The sequence below is a fragment of the Aquarana catesbeiana genome, linkage group LG05 (genome assembly GCF_042186555.1).
Source record: "Aquarana catesbeiana isolate 2022-GZ linkage group LG05, ASM4218655v1, whole genome shotgun sequence".
Classification (NCBI taxonomy): Eukaryota; Metazoa; Chordata; class Amphibia; order Anura; family Ranidae; genus Aquarana; species Aquarana catesbeiana.
Genome location: NC_133328.1, coordinates 314794934 through 314810211, shown reverse-complemented (window position 1 = coordinate 314810211; position 15278 = coordinate 314794934). Strand labels below are relative to the sequence as shown.

The 15278-nt window shown below is 41.7% G+C and overlaps 1 protein-coding gene across 3 annotated transcripts in view; it reads left to right on the top strand.

Moving 5' to 3' along the window:
- BASP1 (brain abundant membrane attached signal protein 1) overlaps window positions 1-15278 on the top strand; it is a 115867-nt gene that overhangs the window by 55980 nt on the left and 44609 nt on the right. The window contains exon 2 of one of the 3 annotated variants that reach the window (XM_073630848.1): window positions 7016-7052. The exons of the other annotated variants lie outside the window; for them this stretch is intronic. The gene's annotated coding sequence lies outside the window, so the exon portion shown is untranslated. The remainder of the gene's footprint in view (window positions 1-7015; window positions 7053-15278) is intronic. 3 annotated transcript variants of the gene reach the window in all.

The window sequence follows — 15278 nt, the reverse complement described above, 5'->3', positions numbered from 1 at the left end:
ACTATTTTGGGACCATTGACATTTTATACAGCGATCAGAGCTACAAATGGCCACCAATTATTGTATAAATGACACTGGCAGGGACAGGGGTTAAACTCTAGGGGGGCGATCAAGGGGTTAAGTGTGTTCCCTGGTTGTGTTCTAACTTTAGGGGGGATGGCTCACTACAACATGACGGGTCACTGCTCCCGATGACAGGGAGCAGTAGATCCCTGTCATGTTGCTAGGCAGAACATGGAAATGCCATCTCCCCGTTCTGCCTCTCTTTGTCGCAGTCATGGGCCGCCAGCGAACATGGAGTTTGCGGGACCCACGGGCGTGCGCCTGCTAATCGGTAGATTCAAGGGGACGCCTTTTTGCCTGCCTGTGCCATTCTGCCAATGTAAAATGGCATGCGGTGGTCGGCAAAGTGGTTAATTACATTTAAAAAGTGTATATTCTAGTGGTGTGTGTTTTATTTTTTTTTTCTATTGGTTATTTAAATACATTGAAAACCTCTACAAAATGTATACAAACACATACAGTAAAGCGATTACAAGCACTTCCTGTTGCATCAGTATCAAAACCGACGTTGAATTTACGGTCTGTAAACATAGCTTTGACCTCAAGTTTCCCTGTCTGCACTCTTCCATAGTTGCCAACATTGCAAAAAAAAAGTGGACACTTTTTTGGTTGTAGGCGGAGCCGTATAATAGGGGGCGGGGCATGGGTTTGTAGGCGTGGCTTGCAATAAAAATTTGCGCGCCGTGGCGAAAAATGGGCATGGTTTACATGAAATAGTGGGCGTTGCTTAAATGGGCGTGGCTCAAAGGGTGTGTGGTTAGAGTCTGAGATGAATAAGGGATGGAGAGGGAAAGGGGGAGAGAGGAATGAAGGGACAGCAGCCCCAGATCCTACACAACAATAGAAATATGTGTATTCTAGAAAGTTCAACAATCAGCAGATAAAGATACTCCAAACACCTGGTGTTAGCGCTTCAATCATCCCGGCACCATGATTGTTATGGTGTCAGGATGATTGAAGTGCATTATTTCTATTATTACATTGTAATATAAAATTAAATCATTCAACTCACCATAATGCCGAATCAGTGGGATCCCCAAGCGTGTCGCCTGCCCCCCGGCAGAGTCCCTCCTTGCATCAGGTGCCCCCCGGCAGAGTCCCTCCTTGCATCAGGTGCCCCCCGGCAGAGTCCCTCCTTGCATCAGGTGCCCCCGGCAGAGTTAGTATAGACCCCCCTCCATCAGTGCAGACCCTCCCCTCCCATAACGCCCCCCTGCCCCAGCAGTGAGCACATACAGCGCCCACTGGCGCCGTGTGTTCAGTGGAGAGGGGAGGGGGCGATCCGTGCGAGAGGAGAAGCTGATTCATTGGCTGCACGGATAGAGCCCCCTTCCTCTCTCCACTGAACACAAGGGGGAGCGATCTGGCGGCGGGACCGGCCACCATTTTACTGAAGCCAGCTTCCAAAAAATGTAAATTGCAAACATTCCCAATTTTCCCTGGGCAAATCCCGATTCGGGACAGCCTCCGATCGGGACGAGGGTCCCAAAATCGGGATTGTCCTGGGAAAATCGGACTGTTGGCTTCCAAAACTTCAGTGACATGAGGTAAACCATTGGCTCTGTATGTTTTATTGTCTGTGGCTTTTTTTTTTTTTTTTTTTTTGTATGAATGTATACCCGTAGTGTGTAAAACGTGTACACTGCCAGTGTTACCTTCTCCTTCTGGAAAGGAGTGTTTCAAAGATTATTGAAGCCTGAGACAGCAAGGCAGTTTTAAGCCTCGTGCACACTGGACATTTTTGCTAATTCTTCCAGACTCCTTTTTCCTCCTGGCAGCAGCATTTTGGGCGAAAAAAGCCTGACGCTTGTAAATGTGTGTAACACGTGTAGCCGTATCAAGCGCTTGGGCGTTAAATCATTTCATTGGCTAGAATAATAATTTATAAATGTGCCTAGTGTTACCATGCATTAAGGCGCGTCAAGCGTTTTTCTGCCCAAACCCCGCAGGAGCAAAAAAAAAACGCCAAACGATCCTAAGAGCAGCTGAAAAAAATGTCCAGTGTGCATGAGTTCAACAGTGATGTTTAGTTCAGAGCTAGTGAATAGTACTGTACTTATCTAGCAATTCACTGCCTTTAACTTCGAAGCCCTGGGTACTTGTAGCTAGAAATGGGGGATCATTTCACTGCACTGGGGACTGTGGTATAATGTGAGGTGGAGGGGGCGCCACAAGGAGATTTTTTTTTTTTTTTTTTTTGGGGGGGGGGGGGGGGGGGGTTTATTTGTGTTGGGAGGGGGAATTTGGGAGGCAGCAGGGGATAAAAATTGGTCTATGAGGGGGTGCTAGGAGTGGTGATTTTGGGGGATTTGTGTTGTGAGGGAATGGGGGAAGAGGATTTGTGCTAGGAGGGAGTATTTGTGCTAAAAAAGGTAATATGGGGAGCGGGGGGTCACAGTTTGATAAATTCACCCTGGGCTCTAGGTGACCTTGTCCCAGCACTGCTGCTCAGGCCTAGCACGTGACCATGGGGTGATGTCACCATTGCCTCTAGGTTCCCACAAAAATTGGCCTTGAGTATTTTAGTAGTGTCTGTGGAGAAGGAAAGCGCACTGGAAGATTGCTGGAAATGTGAGTATTGTTGGGTCAGAGATGCCTTTTCATAGGCACTGAATGGCCAAAGTGGCAGTGTATCTATAAAGTGGCAGTGTATCTATAATTTGCTTTAATGTTTGTGCACTAATGTGAATTGTTAAGGCAGCCTATTTTGAATAGGGTGCCAGCAAACCACACACAACCATACACAAACCATGATTGTTCTGCACTGCAAAAAAACACAACAGGACACCGCTCCTATCTGGGTGTTGTATGTCAAAATGCACATGTGTTGAGATGTGCTGGCGAGATGTGTTGGAAGGCCATTCAAAATGATTTTCGTGTACTTCTATTGAAATTATATTTGATAAACATTTGCAAACTGTCATGGGGTGTACAAAATAGCACCTTCTTTAAGGTCTACAGGTTCTGTGTTAACTTTCAGGTTGGGTTCACACTGGTGCAATCCCGGCCATTGCATGTGATTTGCAGCGAATGTCTGTGCAGTGTGAATTCAGCCGTACAAAGTTTGTATGGCTGAAATCGCATCGTATTCAGACCAAAATGGTGTAGGACCCCTTTTTTTTTTTTTTTTTTGTACGCACTGGAATCGGATCGCATGGGTGATCAGACCCATGTGATCCGTTTCCATCCGATTTCACAGTTCGCACTGAGTTCGGTGAACCAATTTGGGGGTGTCATTAACTTTAAATTGACACCCGCAGTGGTCCGCAGAGAGCAGTGTGAACTGCCTGCGAGTCAGATGCGATGCGAGAACCTGCTTAGGAATCAGTGTGGTTCCCGCATAGTGCCACCGTTAACCCAGCCTTAAAGCTGTAAAAATAAACTGTGAAACGCCAAAAAAAGTGAAAAATGGCAAAATATTGGTATAGGCACCTGATGTTAAAAATGGGAGGCAGTGAAAGGGTTGACGCAAACTTGTTGCCCTGAGTAAGACGAGAACAGGTTTACTTTAAGGAACAGCCTCCCGTGGCTTTGGAATCCTAGGGAACAGGGGGAAAAAAATCCAACAGATACCCAAGTAAGTGCCACACAGATTATTTGTTTTTACTATCTAAAACGGAAAAAAATCCAACATTTGTGCTATGGAGAACCTTGCACTATGGTTGGTAAAGCTGAAAGAGCTTGTACAATCAGACTGCAACATGTATGTCCGCGCTGGAGATAAAACTGTAAAAATAACCTGCAAGTAATTTCATAGTTAAGAAGACTCCACAGGGAAGAAAAGGTGACAACGCTGCTTGGCAAAAACTAGGCTAAGAATTGTTCTGGATGTAATAGAGGAGGAAGACAGTGTGGTCTGACAATGGAGCCTCAACTAGAAGAAAATCCGTTTTTATAGCTGTCTACACATAAGTTCATTAATGATCAGAAGCATGCCATATCAATGACTGGAACACATATGTGGTGAATCGGTCTTTCCTGCCCAATCCTAAACTGGCCATAGATAGATCAAAAATTGGCCCTAGTGTCTGTGCTGAAAGAAAAAAATGTCACTTTATACCTTTATATCACAGCATCTCCAGCTCTCATGTGGCTGCTCGGCTCTCTCCTCTACCCAGCTTACAGCTATAGCGGGCGGGGCTGAGAACTCCTGATGTCAGCTGGGAAATGAGGAGGAGAGAGCCGAGCAGTCACGTGAGCGCTGGGAGACTCTCTGATATAAGGTAAAAATCAGCATTTTTTTCAGCACAAACACTAGGACACATAATGTTGGCTAACAGAGGGGATGGTATGTTTATGATACAGATTATGGCAGCAGGAAGGGAAGGGGCAGGGAACAGAGTGGCGCTGACAGGGGAGGGGGTGGGGGAGGAGGACAGAGTAGGACAGGAGAGCTGCAGCTGACAGAGGCACATAAACTGACCACGGTGTCGGGGCTCAGCAGTTATGTTGATCAGTGGTCAGTTTCAGGGGGGTGGGCACAACCAAACAGGATCAGACAGGTATTTTAGGTTAAACAAGGGGCCAAAATACACAGCACAAGCACTGTGCTGTTATACATGCTTTAAGGGAACAGGATCACATATTATTTTTTTTTAATTTTTTTGGGGTACAACACTTTAAGTCTGCTTGGAAACACAACCGGCAGGTTGTGTGTTTTACTCTGTGGTGAACAGATGGCCTATTTCGTTGTTCCCTGTAGAAACTCAGGTGGCCCGATTTGTGAAAGAATGGGGTGTCAATTCCCAATCCCATCTACTGTAAGTATTCTGGCTAGTATAACAAGCGGAATGACCATTAACATGATTTAAATATCCTGTCCTTCGGAAGATAATTTTTTTTTTGTTTTTTATCCTTTTTGTGGTACAAACATTGTTTTAGGTCTAAAGTCAATTGAATATTTTATTTATTATTTTACCTTCTTTTCCCTTGTTCGCAAAAAGATTCTACAAAAGCTCTGCCTAGTACACAAATGTAATTGTGCATGTATCATATAGCCCTTGGCTTGTACCTTTCTTTGGCATCATTTGTGGAAATTCACAGCAAGATACTTGAAAGGCTGATATGCTTCAAATCCTGTTTGCGCAGCAAATGCTGTTTCAATCTGCCAGTAGGAACTGGAAGGAGACGAGGGTGGCTTGTCTCTGTTTGCATTGCCCAGTGCATTTTTTAATATGCCAGGGTAACTATTTGCAATGATAATTTTAATTTGTTACTGCCCACCTGTGTATTTAGGTTTCAGAATGCTATCAAATCTAGGTGGGGATAAAGAGTGTTTATATGCAGTTTGCTTAGACACACCTAGAGATTAAACTTCATGGGAATTGGGTTACAATGAACAAGCTTACTTCAGTGATGGTCAATGGAATTCTTTTAACCCCTCTATCATCTGCTGGATAATTCGAGCAGACTTAAATTCCAGAAACATGGTATTAAATACATAAATATATTGTACTAGACCTACGGTGTAGTTATAAAAATGTAGACTTCTGGAGTGGACATGTAAAGGTGTTTTTATTTTTATTTTTTTATTTTTTTTTTGTAGAGAATGCAATCAGGTAAAATAAACCTTTAATCCTTTAAAACTTTTATCCTTTAAGTTGTGGGTGTCATATGCTTCAGTTTTGATTTCTAAAATCATTTAGAAATCCAGCAGGGATAGTGAGATACATAGAGGTTGCTATTTTTGACTTGTTCTACCAATGCTAGTTGTCTGGCTCTCATCCACACCCTTTTGAGTCACTGACCCTGAACATGTATGTTGATAAGGTCTTTGACATTACGTCCTTACGATGTTCCTGATATGCATACATTTAATGGGTCAGATTATCTGTAACCGTTGCAACCAGAAGGTGAGCGTACTATCCAGGCAACTGGCATTTTCAGGAGGAGGTCTGCAAAAGTAGCCTCTGTATCTTAAAGCAGAATCCCTGCTACAAATAAAAACATAATGACTAGTCTGCTATAAAGTTAAAACAACAAAACCAGTTTTTGCTGCAATATTCACTTTCTGTCTGGAGATCTCCCCCCCCCAATACTTTTATTTATTTTCCCCTGCCGCTGGCTGTTATTTAGTCTGATGGCCAGCATTATTCATCCCACTCCCTCTTAACCCAAGTCGCCCTGGACCATCCCTTTCTTTCGACTGGACAGTGAAAGGAGAAGCAGAACAATGATGAGCTCATCTCTGTCACTTTTCTCTTTCTCAGAATGCTTCTTTTCAGCACATAAACCAATTTGGCTCCTTATACTGCTTCTTCCTTTCATATTCCAGCCGTGCTATACAGGGACTGCAACAGACTCCATACCAGGTCAAATTTAGATACTGTTTTTAACCATTTCCGGTTCCTAATAACGATCAACGGGGGGGGGGGGGGGGGGGCGACTGGATACATCAACTTTCTGCTGATTGTAAAAGAACACTTCCCCAGGCATTCTTTTAGATGTACATGTCCCAGGAGGGTGCTGGCCACCAGATCATGTAGTCTTAAGCTGTGCAGTCTGCCCTTCAGTTGCTTGATAACATTCTCAGACATGCTTCTGGGACAGTGATCAAGCAACTGATTAGCACGGCTGAAGTCTGCACCATTCAGTGGCTAGTAGTGAGGAATATGCTTGTCTACAAGATTGCCCACAATGTGTGCTTTCACTCAGGCTCATCACTGATCATCACTTACTCTCTGCTCATGGTGCATTTGAATGGGTGGCTACAAAGGAAGATGTTGGGAGAGCAGAATGAATTGTAGATGAAGGTATTCTGTTCATAAAGGTAATGATTGAGAATGGGGATTTCTGGAATGATTTTTCAGGTATTTATGGGAACTAAATGTACACAGTATATATTTTTTATTTTAGTTATGCCTCAAAGAGACCACTGTCATCTTGCTTATGCACGTGAAGACATTCATGTACTCACGTTATCTGTAATCTTATATCTCCCTGTTCTCTGCAGCCGACTCTGAGATTGGCTGTGTCGGTGACCGGGGGTGGTAAGTGTTGACTGCACTACGTCATTTGACAATGCTGGGGCAAAGTGATTGGCTGCTACGCCCAGGCACTATCACAGGGGAGTGGGACACATGCTTCCCAATACAGTACTGAATATCACTGGTGGGAGAAAGGCGCTTCGAGGGAGCACAAATAAGGTGAGTATAAGGGGTTGGGGGATGTCTAATCATGACTGTTATCAGTGATCACAAACTGATGTAGTGAATGCGCTTCATGTTGGTTATGCACAGTGTTTGGACACGTATATTGATGAACTCAGTTGTGGCTGCCATGTAACTATTTTTTTTTTTTCAATAGGAAGTGAGAGCGTATTTTCACAATGTGAGGGGAAATAACTCATTTTTAGACTGTTTTTCATTGGAACAAGTATTCCCGTGGGAAGATTTTTCCCTATATTGTTCTGGTGACAACTCAAAATGTTTGATCTATCCTCGCTTTCACTCTCCGAACAGTCAGAGTATGAATCTTCCTTATGGGGACACAACCAGCAATAATAACAAGATAGAAATTCTAGCCCCTGACCACACTATCCAAATAAGTTTAAAATACATATGTATTGATTTTAGTGTTCACAAGCTCTTAGGTAACCGATATCCTTTATCAAACCATAATGCTGTTTTGACACCTATCAGCGCTTCAATCAGTGGTTGTTCATGTCTGTACATGTCACATATATAGTGGGTAAAATAAGTATTGAACACATCACCATTTTTCTAGGTAAATTTATTTCTAAAGGTGCTATTGATATGAAAATTTCACCACATGTCGGTAACAACCCATGGAATCCACACGTACAAAGAAACCAATACAAACAAGTTCACAAATGAAGTTGTGTAAAAAAAAAAAAAAGAGGAATGACACAGGGAAAAAAAGTATTGAACACATTAACTGAAGTTTATTTAATACTTTTGTACAATATACTTTGTTGATAATGACCACTTTAAGAGGCCTCCTTTATGGAGAAACTAGTCACATGCATTGCTCAGGTGTGATTTTGGCCCATTCTTCCACACAAACAGTCAAATCCTGAAGGTTCCGTGGGCCTCTTCTATGAAGTCTGATCTTTAGTTCTTTCCATAGATTTTCTGTTGGATTCAAGTCAGGTAATTGGTTGGGCCATTCTAGCAGCTTTTTCTTTCTTTGAAACCAATTGAGAGTTTCCTTGGCTTTGTGTTTGGGATCATTGTCTTCCTGACATGGCCACCCTTGTTTCATCTTCATCGTCCTGGTAGATGTCAGCAGTTTTTTATCAAGAATGTCTTGGTCCATTTTTTCCCATACATCCTTCCTTCAATGACATGAAATTTGACAGTACCATTTACTGAAAAACGGCCCCACACCATGATGTTCCCACCTCCAAAGTTCACTGTTGGTATGGTGTTTTTTGGGGTGATGTGCAGTGCCATTTGACCTCTAAATATGGTGTGTATTATGGCATCCAAAGAGTTCAATTTTGGTCTCATCTGACCAGACTAGTATATTCTCCCAGTATTTCACAGGCTTGTCTAAATGTTGTGCTTTTTCTTCAGCAATGGAGTCTTGTGTGCTGAGCGTGCATTACTTATTGTTTTCCTTGAAACAATTGTACCTACTAACTTCAGATCTTTCTTAAGCTCTCCAAAGGTGGCTCTTGAACAACTCTTCTAATTCTGTTCATTCCTGTGTCAAAAATCTCCTGAAGAGCACCTGGTCGTGGCCGGTTTATGGTGAAATTATGTTCCTTCCACTTCCGGATTATGGCCCCAACAGTGCTCACTGGAACACTTAGAAGTTTAGAAATCCTTCTTTAACCAATGCCCTCAGTATATTTTGCAACAAAAAGGTTGCAATGGTCTTGAGAGAGCTCTTTGCTTTTACACATCATGAGATGTTTCTCAAGTGACACCTTGGTAATGAGAAACCTTTTTATAGGCCATTAGTTGAGACTGAACCAGCTAATATTAATTTGCACTGACAAGGGGCAGGATCGCTTGCTAATTGTTAGATTTCAGTTGGCGTCTTGGCTTTCCATGTTTTTTGCACCTCCCTTTCTTCATGTGTTCTATACTTTTTCTCTGTGTCACTCCATTTTAGTACACAACTTCATTTCTGAACTTGTTTTGGTTTCTTTGTATGTATGGATTGCATGGGTTGTTACCGACATGTGTTGAAAAATATCATATCAGTCGCACCTTTTAGAAATCTATTTACCTAGAAAAATAGTGACATGTTCAATACTTCTTTTACCCGCTCTATAAAGCCCCTGAAGGTTCAATACCAACATGCTCTTGTGGAAGACGTGCTGAGTCTTTGTTCTGCGAAATGAAAGTTACTTCTGTGGGGAAAGGGACGCTTTGGTTTCCAGAATGCCGTTTGTATTGGAGTACACAAAAGGTTAAATATAGCCTTTCAATGTCTACATATTGTTACTGTGCCAGATCCTACGGATAATGCATTGTGGAAACTCACTGAGGCGATATTTGTCTGTCACAAGAAAAGATGAACTAGTTTGGCATATTTGAATTTGCTAGCTGCCAAATAGGTTGGATGCAGCCATTTTCAGACACAGTTCAAGTCATTTAATGAGTTCCAAATGGTTTTCTGAAAAGTTGCAGGGATTGAGAGCTCCTCAACCAGGCATGTCTTGCCAGATGGGCTGCAGTTTTGCACAAGGGAAATGTGCTTTGAGGACCACTTTTGGTGATTTATAGTGTCACCTGCGCATGTTTGCCGTTGACAATAACCCACATAATGTGCAACTGATGTTTTCACTATTAGTTAATTAGATGTTCTAATCCCAAACTATAAATGCTCTTTTTGCAAGGCGGTACATATTCCCCTGCACATATAGCAAGCTTTTTCAGCTGTAAATAAGTAAAACGCTAATGAGTAATTGTTAGTCAAGGCCTAGGGAATCAAGCTTTGAGTAGGAAGTACAGGTGAAGGTGTGTGGGTGTGTGTGTGTGTGTGTTTGATTAGCATTTACATTTAAAAGACCCATAGTCTTTTAGAGTGACCCTGTGATGAACTGCCATTGCAGACTTCCTTTTGGATGTTACTTGTCTGCCTGTTGTGCTAAGTCTCTATCCTTGAACAAATATGCAATTAAAAAAAGTGCATTTCAGCTGATGTATGGCAAATCATTTTAGACAGGGTACCTTCCGTATCTTTATCATCCACACAACGCCTGTCTCAGTTGTTCATAATACATAGGGCAGATAGGAGCCAGCTTAAACTATTTAGGTAGGGGCAGGTGGGATACCCCAGAGTGCCCGAGTGGTCCACAATTTCCTGTGGATTTACTTCATATGTTGTGGAAGTTCCCCAAACTGGTTAGATACTGCTGTGCTTTGGTGGACACAATCAGTTGCACTTATCATACTCTTATTGACCTAGATCCCAAGATATGCTTATTAACCACTTTAATACTGGGTTACTTTTACCCCCTTCCTGCCAAGGCCAATTTTCAGTTTTCGGTGCTATCATACTTTGAATGACAATTGCACGGTCATGCGACACTGTACCCAAACTGAATTTTTATCATTTTGTTCACACAAATTAAGCTTTCTTTTAGTGGTATTTAATCACCACTGGGTTTTCAATTTTTTTGCTAAATAAATGAAAAAAGACCGAAAATTAAACATTTTTTGTTATAAAATTTTGCCACTAAATAATCTTCATGAATTTAGACCAAAATGTATTCTGCTATTTTTCTTTGGTGAAAACAACCAAAATCAGTGTATATTATTTAGTCTGTAGGAAAGTTAGAGTCCACAAACTATGGTATATGTGTATATTATTACTCTTGATGTACTGACAGCCATTTCATTTCTTGTACAGAAATTCGCCAAGCGATCCCTTTTTGGAAAGTAGACAGTTCAAAGTATTTAGTAAGAGGCTTGACGTGTTTTTGAATGAGGAAAAAACATTTCTTTTTAATCAATATTTTTTTTTTTTTTAATTCATTTTCAAAAGAAATACAGTGTACAATTGAACATTGTACGTCGTGCAACGACGTTTGAGTAAACAATTCAAGAAAGATAAATCTATTATGATTTAGAGTACAACTTTTATCCGTAAACAGGAATCTATTGCAATAAGTAAGTAATAAACCAGTGTCTATAAAATTTCTAATATTTCTAGAGTTGTGGCTGGTCCACTTCACTAGTGTGACACCCCATGTGGGATCTCTAGAGCCACAGGAGCGAAGTGGACCATCTTATCTTGTAATACTACGAAATGGGAGTTTAGTTTGAAAGGTTACCAAATGAAACATATGCATGTAATACTGTGCTATTCTTGGTATTGCTCGGCCAAGAGAAAGGGGCTGTATTGCAGTATATTTAGATGTGAGATGCGCAGTGTCTAGTCCATGTGGTCCATGGTTGCCAGCTGGTGTATACTTTTGTATAATGTTTCGTGCTAGTAGCAGATGAATTCTCATAGCTGTAATGTAATGATACCAAGTCGACGACTTGGGTTAGAGTTAAAGGTGTGAAGGACTTCCAGTGTCTAGTTATATTAAGTCTAGCTGCCATCAGGACGTGGGTGGTTACCAGTCTAAAAGGGTGGGGAATTTCTTCAATAGTTAGGTTCAGGATCGCAAGTGCTGGTGAGGGGGGAGTTTTGATGTGAGTGATGTTCGAGACTAAATGGAAAATACTATCCCAGTATGTTTGTAGATGAGGGCATGTCCAGAAAATATGGAGTAGATCACTTGGGGATGAGTTACATCTCCAGCAAGTGTTGGGAATTTGAGGATTAATGGATGTGATTCTGGCTGGGGTCATATACCAACGCAGAGAGATTTTCTGCGCCAGGGCCGCGCATTTTGTGGCTTTATAGATTGACTTAAAGGCTTGTTGCCATTGATTGTCTGTGAATTCGTGGTTCAGATCAAGTTCCCATTTCCGATGTGGTTTTAGTTTGGTGAAGGTATGTTTTTGGTGGAGGGAGTTGTAAAAATAGGAGATACCCTTGAGTTTTGTGTCAGGGTTAGTGAGGTAGTCCCAAGACTTGGGATGGATGTTGTACAGAGGAAGGGGGACAGTTTTGAGGCAGTGCTGTATACGAAGATAAGTAAAATGTTCAGATGCAGGTAGTGCATATTCAGTTTGCAATTGGGAGAATGGTAGGAAAAAACATTTCTTAATCTACTGTCACCAGTGCAGTACAGCGTCGTCATATAACTGGTGTAGTGGTGATCAGGGACACTAACTGGTGACTGCACAAGGAAAAAAAAAAATGTACAGTGCCTTGAAAAAGTATTCATACCCCTTGACATTTTCCACATTTTGTCATATTACAACCAAAAACGTAAATTTATTTTATGTGATAGGCCAGCACAAAGTGGCACATAATTGTGAAGTGGAAGGAAAATGATAAATGGTTTTCAAATTGTTTTTACAAATATGTGAAAAGTGTGGCATGTATTTTTATTTAGCCCAGTCAATACTTTGTAGAACCACCTTTTACTGCAATTACAGCTGCAAGTCTTTTTGAGGATGTCTCTACCAGCTTTTCACATCTAGAGAGTGACATTTTTGCCCATTCTTCTTTGCAAAATAGCTCAAGCTCTGTCAGAATGGATGGAGAGCTTCTGTGAACAGCAATTTTTAAGTCGTTCCACAGATTCTCAATTGGATTTAGGTCTGGACTTTGACTGGGCCATTCTAACACATGAATAGGCTTTGATCTAAACCATTCTATTGTAGCTCTGGTTATATGTTTAGAGTCATTGTCCTGCTGGAAGGTAAACCTCCGCCCCAGTCGCAAGTCTTTTGCAGACTCTAACAGGTTTTCTTCTAAGATTGCCCTGTATTTGACTCCATCCATCTTCCCATTAACTCTGACCATCTTCCCTGTCCCTGCTGAAAAAAAGCATCTCCACAACATTATGCTGCCACCACCATGTTTCACGGTGGAGATGATGTGTTTAGGATGATGTGCAGTGTTAGTTTTCCGCCACACATAGCGTTTTGTTTTTAGGCCAAAAAGTTCCATTTTGGTCTCATTTGACCAGAACACCTTCTTCCACGTTTTGCTGTGTCCCCCACATAGTTCTTGCAAACTGCAAACGGGACTTCTTATAACTTTCTTTTAACAATTGCTTTCTTCTTGCCACTCTTCCATAAAGGCCAGATTTGTGGAGTGCACGACTAATAGTTGTCCTGTGGACAGATTCTCCCACCTGAGCTGTGGATCTCTGCAGCTCCTCCAAAGTTACCATGAACCTCTTAACTGCTTCTCTGATTAATGCTCTCCTTGCCCAGCTTGTCAGTTTAGATGGACGGCCATGTCTTGATAGGTTTGCAGTTGTGCCATACTACTTTTTTTTTTTTTTTTTTTTTCGGACGATGGATTGAACAGTGCTCAGTGAAATGTTTTAAAGATTGGGATATTATTTTATAACATAACCCTAATTTAAACTTCTCCACTACTTTATCCCTGACCTGTCTGGTGTGTTCCTTGGCCTTCATGATGCCGTGTCTTCATTAAGGTTCTCTAACAAACCTCTGAGGGCTTCACAGAACAGCTGTATTTATACTGAGCTTAAATTACACACAGGTGGACTCTATTTACTAATTAGGTGACTTCTGAAGGCAATTGGTTCCACTAGATTTTAGTTGGGGGGGTATCAGAGTAAAGGGGACTGAATACAAATGTACGCCACACTTTTTAGATATTTGTAAAAAATGTTGAAAACCATTTATCATTTTCCTTCCGCTTTACAATTGTGACACTTTGTGTTGGTCTATCACATAAAATCCCAATGAAATACATTTAAGTCTTTGGTTGTAACGTTAGAAAATCTGGAAAATTTCAAGGGGTATGAATATTTTTTTCAAGGCACTGTAATGTTTTGTGTTTTTGTGGGGTGTTTTTTTTTTAATATTGTGTGTGTGTGTGTGTGTGTTTAACACACTTTGACCAGAGCAATATAATGTTATCATAGTCACATTTTACTACTCTGGGGAAGTGATCAGTATTTTATATTATTTTCTTGACACATTATTTAAATAGAGCAATTCATTTCATTGCTATATGCAAGGATTTTACTGTCTGTTTTGTTGTGATCTATTTTTGTTGTGATTAGCTGTAATTAGCCAGAACTAATCACATGGTACAGATGAGCTGTTATTGGCCCAGTCTGTACCATGTGATCACACTGCCCAATCACAGCTAGCAACACAAGTGTATGCAATGGACGGCTTGAAAGGAAGCCATCCATTGTGTACAACTGTCACGTGACCTGCTGTGATTTAGTTAGTGGTCACGTAGTACCTAGAGCGGGCCGGTACAGTGATCAGTCATGGGCTGTGTCTGGTGAACGCAGCCGGTGACAGACCGCGTGGCCCCGCGATCTGGGATGATATCCTATAATGTTCACCCGGATCAACGAGCGGTTCCCGCCGGTGTCGTCCTGCTATAGGCCGGGCAGGAACCGATTAAGCAACCTAGATGAGATTTATCCACCTGAGGTCTTAACACCACTTAGGAGATTACTGAATGTAACACGAAAGGTGATTGCCTTAAATTGGCTGTCTCCCAGGCCCCCCACACTTGAGGAGTGGTGGGTCTACCGCAATAGGGGTACACCTAACAAATTTGATAAACTTTGGGAGACATGGCTAGCAGTATCAGGCCTAGCTCCCTTTTCGCTGGTCTCTTTTTCAGATTACTAATACGTTATTAAATTCAATATAGAGCATGAAGTCCCCCGTGTACAAAGTTGTGGGTACTTGTTGGGTAATACCTGGTCTGTGCAAATTGATAAATCAGTCTCTATAGCAATGCATATTGTACTAAGCCAGTGATGGCGATCCTTGGCACCCCAGGTGTTTTGGAACTACATTTCGCATGATGCTCTTGCACTCTGCAGTGTAGGTGAGCATCATGGGAAATGTGGTCTGGGGTACCAAGGTTCGCCATCACTGTTCTAAGCGGTGATCGAAAGAATTCAAAATAGTAATGCTGGTGTGAATGCAGATAGTGTTGTGTTTTGTGTATATTTTTAGTAGAACTGGTGCTTCAACATGTCTTGATACTATACGACAGGGATCCTCAAACTACGGCCCTCCAGCTGTTAAGGAACTACACATCCCATGAGGCATTGTAAAACTCTGACATTCACAGACATGACTAGGCATGATGGGAATTGTAGTTCCTGAACAACTGGAGGGGCCATAGTTTGAAGACCCCTGCTATACGAAGTCTGTGGTATTAAT